Source organism: Lutra lutra, chromosome 15 (assembly GCF_902655055.1).
Source record: "Lutra lutra chromosome 15, mLutLut1.2, whole genome shotgun sequence".
Classification (NCBI taxonomy): Eukaryota; Metazoa; Chordata; class Mammalia; order Carnivora; family Mustelidae; genus Lutra; species Lutra lutra.
Genome location: NC_062292.1, coordinates 59,772,821 through 59,781,550, shown reverse-complemented (window position 1 = coordinate 59,781,550; position 8,730 = coordinate 59,772,821). Strand labels below are relative to the sequence as shown.

At 41.1% G+C, this 8,730-nt stretch overlaps 1 pseudogene; it reads right to left on the bottom strand.

Moving 5' to 3' along the window:
- Positions 1 to 7,932: 7,932 nt before the first annotated feature.
- On the bottom strand, positions 7,933 to 8,118 carry LOC125086500 (uncharacterized; annotated as a pseudogene).
- Positions 8,119 to 8,730: the final 612 nt, after the last annotated feature.

Here is an 8,730-nt window from a genome sequence, read left to right as displayed (position 1 = left end):
CGGAAAATACAGCAGGGATCAAGGTGAAATGTACGAGGTGAAGAGAACATTGGCGTGGTGATTTTAGAGTAGAGAATCATGATGCCAGGAGGGGGAGTTTCTTTCAGTAAACACAGTTAAACTTCTAGGAAAGTTACCTGGGAAAGCTGTAGGCTTGCCTTTCTTGGAATACTTGAGATCAGACCTTCATTTGCTTAGAATGAGTGAGGGAAGTTGGGCTATAGGTAGAGAGATTGATTAGATAATTGCTAGACCCACATCGTTTATTTTGATTCCATATTCAAGAGTAGAGCTACACATTTTAAAGAAAGCATTTAAAAATATTTATTTATTTGAGAGAGGGAGACGGAGAGCACAAGCAGGGGGAGCAGCAGGCAGAGGGAGAAGCAGACTCCCTGCTGAGCAGGCAGGCTGATACAGACTCTATCCCAGGACTCCAGGATCATGACCTGAGCTGAAGGCAGATGCTAAACCGACTGAACCACCCAGGTGTCCCCTATAAATATTTAGATGAGCATATTTCTGGAGCTGTGCCACTAGCCAAGTGTTACATTGTCTGAATTCACTTAAGTGAACCCGGATCATATTGGCAAATGTGTGCTGGCAATTGTCAAGACGCTCCCACAGGTACGACGCTGGGATTTATCCTCAATGACTGACCTCCCTTTCTGGCCCTCTGCCCTTGTGCCTTTTCTGGCCGAAGCGTCAGGACTGACAGCCTGGTTTGACATCTATTTCCAACCTGGCCCTGGCTCCCCCGCGGGACGCGGCATATGAATTTACTCACTGACCTCACCATGGTGGCTGTCTCCTGCTCTCCACGGGCTCCACCCTGGGCCCAAGGAACTGAACACCCGGGACCGGTTGGCGCCTTGTCCCCCAAAGCTCTACTCTGACAGGAAAATTGCATTAATGCCTTGGGGTTACTATCTCTGTAAAGGGAAGAACAATCAGAAAATTCATGGTGTGTGTAGCTGTTTCCTAAAGCAAGGATATTCATCTTCTTTCTAGACTTTGGGAAATAAAAGTGTACTTGTAGTTCTTCAAGTTTCATTAAAATTTGCAAAATTTTGCATATCAAGCCAGGGAGTTAGGGTCTACAAATCTCCTTTCAAAGCTAACAGTTTTGTAAAAAAATATTTTATTTATTTATTTGACAGAGAGAGAGTGGGAGCACAAACAGGAGGAGCCACAGAGGGAGAGGGAGAGGAAAAAGGAGAAACAGAGCCACCACTGAGTAGGGAGCCCAATGCGGTGCTCGACTTCAGGACCCTGGGATCATGACCCGAGCCGAAGGCAGATGCTTAACTGACTGAGCCACTCAGGTATCCCTCAAAGCTAACAGTTCTAATGACAAGTCCTTTTAATTGAAAATTTGGCTTGAGATTATGGCCATTCCACCCTTAATGCGCCTGCTCTCATCTGAAAATTTGATTTGGGAAAAAGGTATGCAAATACGTGCCTAAACTTACTAGTTGTTCATGGACACTAACATTTAGCCAAATGGACATAGCATCAGACTCCTCATTGCGTCTTGACGGGGCCTTGAAAAAATTCTGGACTTCAATCTCTTCCCACTACAAAAGTGTACCATGGGCTTATGACCACAGTCTCATCTTCAGAAAAGAAAGTCCCGTGAAGAGTCAATCTGCTTCACAAAATTCTCATCATGGCTAACCTGTTCACTAAAATTGAATATGGTCATGAGACTTGTGCTCTGTCTGGGAAAGACACTGTCCACCAGCCAATCGTCACTATCATTGTCTCATCGAAACCACCAGATGACCCATCTCAGACTCTACAAAACACTGTCACATGAGTGACTTATTTCATTCTCTCAACAGCCTTCGAGGCAAGTCAGACATCCTTCCCCCTATTTTGCAGTTAAGTAACTGTGGTCCAGAGAGGTGAAGAGACTGGCCTGAGGTCTCGCAGCTATAAGGTTGCAGGACTTGGACTAGAAAGCTCTTCTTGGAAATGCGAGTCTGTGCTCTTGCTGCTGCATTGAAAGTGTGTATAGTTACACTGCAAGTGTCCACTAAGTGCTTTATAGGGCTGATTCATCATCATCCTAAGGGCCTGGGAACCACCCAGCATTATTAATCCTTTCACCTCCTGACCCTGGTCTTCATCTACTCCAGAGAGGGATCCAGCCTATTTTTTTTAAAATTAATTTTATTTTTTATAAACATATAATATATTTTTATCCCCAGGGGTACAGGTCTGTGAATCACCAGGTTTACACACTTCACAGCACTCACCATAGCACACACCCTCCCCAGTGTCCATAATCCCACCCCCCTCCCAAACCCCTCCCCCCATCAACCCTCAGTTTGTTTTGTGAGATTAAGAGTCATTTATGGTTTGTCTCCCTCCCAATCCCATCTTGTTTCATTTACTCTTCTCCTACCCCCTCAACCCCCCATGTTGCATCTCCTCTCCCTCATATCAGGGAGATCAGATCATATGATAGTTGTCTTTCTCCGATTGACTTATTTCACTAAGCATGATACCCTCTAGTTCCATCCACGTCGTCGCAAATGGCAAGATTTCATTTCTTTTGATGGCTGCATAGTATTCCATTGTGTATATATACCACATCTTCTTTATCCATTCGTCTGTTGATGGACATCTAGGTTCTTTCCATAGTTTGGCTATTGTAGACATTGCTGCTATAAACATTCGGGTGCACGTGCCCCTTCGGATCACTACGTTTGTATCTTTAGGGTAAATACCCAGCAGTGCAATTGCAGGGTCATAGGGTAGTTCTATTTTCAACATTTTGAGGAAATCCATGCTGTTTTCCAGAGTGGTTGCACCAGCTTGCATTCCCACCAACAGTGTAGGAGGGTTCCCCTTTCTCCGCATCCTCGCCAGCATCTGTCATTTCCTGACTTGTTAATTTTAGCCATTCTGACTGGTGTGAGGTAATATCTCATTGTGGTTTTGATTTGTATTTCCCTGATGCCGAGTGATATGGAGCACTTTTTCATGTGTCTGTTGGCCATCTGGATGTCTTCTTTGCAGAAATGTCTGTTCATGTCCTCTGCCCATTTCTTTTTTTTTTTTTTTTAATTTTTTATTTTTTCAGCATAACAGTATTCATTATTTTTGCACCACACCCAGTGCTCCATGCAATCCGTGCCCTCTACAATACCCACCACCTGGTGCCCCAAACCTCCCACCCCCCACCCCTTAACAAAATTCTCAGATCGTTTTTCAGAGTCCATAGTCTCTCATGGTTCACCTCCCCTTCCAATTTCCCTCAAATAAGTGAAACCATATGATAATTCACTCTTTCTGCTTGACTTATTTCACTCAGCATAATCTCTTCCAGTCCCGTCCATGTTGCTACAAAACTTGGGTATTCATCCTTTCTTTCTTTCTTTCTTTTTTTTTTTTTTTTACAGCTTTATAAACATATATTTTTATCCCCAGGGGTACAGGTCTGCAAATCGCCAGGTTTACACACTTCACAACACTCACCATAGCACATACCCTCCCCAATATCCATAACCCCACCCCCTCTCCCAACCCCCTCCCCCCATCAACCCTCAGTTTGTTTTGTGAGATTAAGAGTCACTTATGGTTTGTCTCCCTCCCAATCCCATCTTGTTTCATTTACTCTTCTCCTACCCCCTCAACCCCCCATGTTGCATCTCCTCTCCCTCATATCAGGGAGATCATATGATAGTTGTCTTTCTCCGATTGACTTATTTCGCTAAGCATGATACCCTCTAGTTCCATCCACGTCGTCGCAAATGGCAAGATTTCATTTCTTTTGATGGCTGCATAGTATTCCATTGTGTATATATACCACATCTTCTTTATCCATTCGTCTGTTGATGGACATCTAGGTTCTTTCCATAGTTTGGCTATTGTAGACATTGCTGCTATAAACATTCGGGTGCACGTGCCCCTTCGGATCACTACGTTTGTATCTTTAGGGTAAATACCCAGCAGTGCAATTGCAGGGTCATAGGGTAGTTCTATTTTCAACATTTTGAGGAACCTCCATGCTGTTTTCCAGAGTGGTTGCACCAGCTTGCATTCCCACCAACAGTGTAGGAGGGTTCCCCTTTCTCCGCATCCTCGCCAGCATCTGTCATTTCCTGACTTGTTAATTTTAGCCATTCTGACTGGTGTGAGGTGATATCTCATGGTGGTTTTGATTTGTATTTCCCTGATGCCGAGTGATATGGAGCACTTTTTCATGTGTCTGTTGGCCATCTGGATGTCTTCTTTGCAGAAATGTCTGTTCATGTCCTCTGCCCATTTCTTGATTGGATTCTTTGTTCTTTGGGTGTTGAGTTTGCTAAGTTCTTTATAGATTTTGGACACTAGCCCTTTATCTGATATGTCATTTGCAAATATCTTCTCCCATTCTGTCAGTTGTCTTTTGGTTTTGTTAACTGTTTCCTTTGCTGTGCAAAAGCTTTTGATCTTGATAAAATCCCAATAGTTCATTTTTGCCCTTGCTTCCCTTGCTTTTGGCGATGTTCCTAGGAAGATGTTGCTGCGGCTGAGGTCGAAGAGGTTGTTGCCTGTGTTCTCCTCAAGGATTTTGATGGATTCCTCTCTCACATTGAGATCCTTCATCCATTTTGAGTCTATTTTCGTGTGTGGTGTAAGGAAATGATCCAATTTCATTTTTCTGCATGTGGCTGTCCAATTTTCCCAACACCATTTATTGAAGAGGCTGTCTTTGTTCCATTGGACATTCTTTCCTGCTTTGTCGAAGATGAGTTGACCATAGAGTTGAGGATCTATTTCTGGGCTCTCTATTCTGTTCCATTGATCTATGTGTCTGTTTTTGTGCCAGTACCATGCTGTCTTGATGATGACAGCTTTGTAATAGAGCTTGAAGTCCGGAATTGTGATGCCACCAACTTTGGCTTTCTTTTTCAATATTCCTTTGGCTATTCGAGGTCTTTTCTGGTTCCATATAAATTTTAGGATTATTTGTTCCATTTCTTTGAAAAAAAAAAATGGATGGTACTTTGATAGGAATTGCATTAAATGTGTAGATTGCTTTAGGTAGCATAGACATTTTCACAATATTTATTCTTCCAATCCAGGAGCATGGAACATTTTTCCATTTCTTTGTGTCTTCCTCAATTTCTTTCATGAGTACTTTATAGTTTTCTGAGTATAGATTCTTAGCCTCTTTGGTTAGGTTTATTCCTAGGTATCTTATAGTTTTGGGTGCAATTGTAAATGGGATGGACTCCTTAATTTCTCTTTCTTCTGTCTTGTTGTTGGTGTAGAGAAATGCAACTGATTTCTGTGCATTGATTTTATATCCTGACACTTTACTGAATTCCTGTACAAGTTCTAGCAGTTTTGGAGTGGAGTCTTTTGCGTTTTCCACATATAGTATCATATCATCTGTGAAGAGTGATAGTTTGACTTCTTCTTTGCCGATTTGGATGCCTTTAATTTCCTTTTGTTGTCTGATTGCTGAGGCTAGGACTTCTAGTACTATGTTGAATAGCAGTGGTGATAACGGACATCCCTGCCGTGTTCCTGACCTTAGCGGAAAAGCTTTCAGTTTTTCTCCATTGAGAATGATATTTGTGGTGGGTTTTTCATAGATGGCTTTGATAATATTGAGGTATGTACCCTCTATCCCTACACTTTGAAGGGTTTTGATCAGGAAGGGATGCTGTACTTTGTCAAATGCTTTTTCAGCATCTATGGAGAGTATCATATGGTTCTTGTTCTTTCTTTTATTAATGTGTTGTATCACATTGATTGATTTGCGGATGTTGAACCAACCTTGCAGCCCTGGAATAAATCCCACTTGGTCGTGGTGAATAATCCTTTTAATGTACTGTTGAATCCTATTGGCTAGTATTTTGGCGAGAATTTTTGCATCTGTGTTCATCAAGGATATTGGTCTGTAGTTCTTTTTTTTGTTGGGATCCTTGTCTGGTTTTGGGATCAAGGTGATGCTGGCCTCATAAAATGAGTTTGGAAGTTTTCCTTCCATTTCTATTTTTTGGAACAGTTTCAGGAGAATAGGAGTTAGTTCTTCTTTAAATGTTTGGTAGAATTCCCCCGGGAAGCCATCTGGCCCTGGGCTTTTGTTTGTTTGGAGATTTTTGATGACCGTTTCAATCTCCTTACTGCTTATGGGTCTGTTGAGGCTTTCTATTTCTTCCTGGTTCACTTGTGGTAGTTTATATGTCTCTAGGAATGCATCCATTTCTTCCAGATTGTCAAATTTGTTGGCGTAGAGTTGCTCATAGTATGTTCTTATAATTGTCTGTATTTCTTTGGTGTTCGTTGTGATCTCTCCTCTTTCATTCATGATTTTATTTATTTGGGTCCTTTCTCTTTTCTTTTTGATAAGTCTGGCCAGGGGTTTATCAATCTTATTAATTCTTTCAAAGAACCAGTTCCTAGTTTTGTTGATTTGTTCTATTGTTTTTTTTGGTTTCTATTTCATTGATTTCTGCTCTGATCTTTATGATTTCTCTTCTCCTGCTGGGTTTAGGGTTTCTTTCCTGTTCTTTCTCCAGCTCCTTTAGGTGTAGGGTTAGGTTGTGTACCTGAGGCCTTTCTTGTTTCTTGAGAAAGGCTTGTACCGCTATATATTTTCCTCTCAGGACTGCCTTTGTTGTGTCCCACAGATTCTGAACCGTTGTGTTTTCATTATCGTTTGTTTCCATGAATTTTTTCAATTCTTCTTTAATTTCCTGGTTGACTCATTCATTCTTCAGAAGGATGCTGTTTAGTCTCCATGTATTTGGGTTCTTTCCAAATTTCCTCTTGTGATTGAGTTCTAGCTTCAGAGCATTGTGGTCTGAAAATATGCAGGGAATGATTCCAATCTTTTGATAATGGTTGAGACCTGATTTAGGACCAAGAATGTGATCTATTCTGGAGAATGTTCCATGTGCACTAGAGAAGAATGTGTATTCTGTTGCTTTGGGATGAAAAGTTCTGAATATATCTGTGATGTCCATCTGGTCCAGTGTGTCATTTAAGGCCTTGATTTCCTTGTTGATCTTTTGCTTGGATGATCTGTCCATTTCAGTGAGGGGAGTGTTAAAGTCCCCTACTTTATTGTATTATTGTCGATATTTTTCTTTGATTTTGTTATTAGTTGGTTTATATAGTTGGCTGCCCCCACGTTAGGGGCATAGATATTTAAAATTGTTAGATCTTCTTGTTGGACAGTTCCTTTGAGTATGATATAGTGTCCTTCCTCATCTCTTATCATAGTCTTTGGCTTAAAATCTAATTGATCTGATATAAGGATTGCCACTCCTGCTTTCTTCTGATGTCCATTAGCATGGTAAATTCTTTCCACCCCCTCACTTTAAACCTGGAGGTGTCTTCGGGTTTAAGATGAGTTTCTTGTAGTCAACATATATATGGGTTTTGTTTTTTTATCCATTCTGATACCCTGTGTCTTTTGATTGGGGCATTTAGCCCATTAACATTCAGGGTAAGTATTGAGAAATATGAATTTAGTGCCATTGTATTGCCTGTAAGGTGACTGTTATTGTATATTGTCTCTGTTTCTTTCTGATCTACTTCTTTTAGGGTCTCTCTTTGCTTAGAGGACCCCTTTCAATATTTCCTGTAGAGCTGGTTTGGTATCTCCAAATTCTTTCAGTTTTTGTTTGTCCTGGAAGCTTTTAATCTCTCCTTCTATTTTCAATGATAGCCTAGCTGGATATAGTATTCTTGGCTGCATGTTTTTCTCGTTCAGTACTCTGAATATATCATGCCAGCTCTTTCTGGCCTGCCAGGTCTCTGTGGATAAGTCTGCTGCCAATCTAATATTTTTACCATTGTACGTTACAGACTTCTTTTCCCTGGCTGCTTTCAGGATCTTCTCTTTGTCACTAAGACTTGTCAATTTTACTATTAGGTGACGGGGTGTGGACCTATTCTTATTGATCTTGAGGGGGTTTCTCTGAACCTCCTGGATTTTGATGCTTGTTCCCTTTGCCATATTGGGGAAATTCTCTCCAATAATTCTCTCCAATATACCTTCTGCTCCCCTCTCTGTTTCCTCTTCTTCTGGAATCTCAATTATTCTATTAGGAATAATCGCGCCTCGGATAAACCTCATTGGCTACGATACTGCCACTGCGCAAAGCTTGGAATCCCAATTATTCTAATGTTGTTTCGTCTTATGGTGTCACTTATCTCTCGAATTCTCCCCTCGTGATCCAGTAGCTGTTTGTCCCTCTTTTGCTCAGCTTCTTTATTCTCTGTCATTTGGTCTTCTATATCGCTAATTCTTTTTTCTGCCTCATTTATCCTAGCCGTCAGAGCCTCCATTTTTGATTGCACCTCATTAATAGCTTTTTTGATTTCAACTTGGTTAGATTTTAGTTCTTTTATTTCTCCAGAAAGGGCTTTTATATCTCCCGAGAGGGTTTCTCTAATATCTTCCATTCCTTTTTCGAGCCCGGCTAGAACCTTGAGAATCGTCATTCTGAATTCTGGATCTGACATATTACCAATGTCTGTATTGATTAGGTCCCAAGCCTTTGGTACTGCCTCTTGTTCTTTTTTTTGTGGTGAATTTTTCCGCCTTGTCATTTTGTCCAAATAGAATATATGAAGGAGCAAGTAAAATACTAAAAGGGTGGCAACAATCCCAGGAAAATATGCTTTAGCCAAATCAGAAGAGATCCCAAATCGTGGGGGGGGGGGAGAAAGGGGATAAAAAGAGGTTCAGAAAGAAAGAAAGAAAAAAAATTAAAA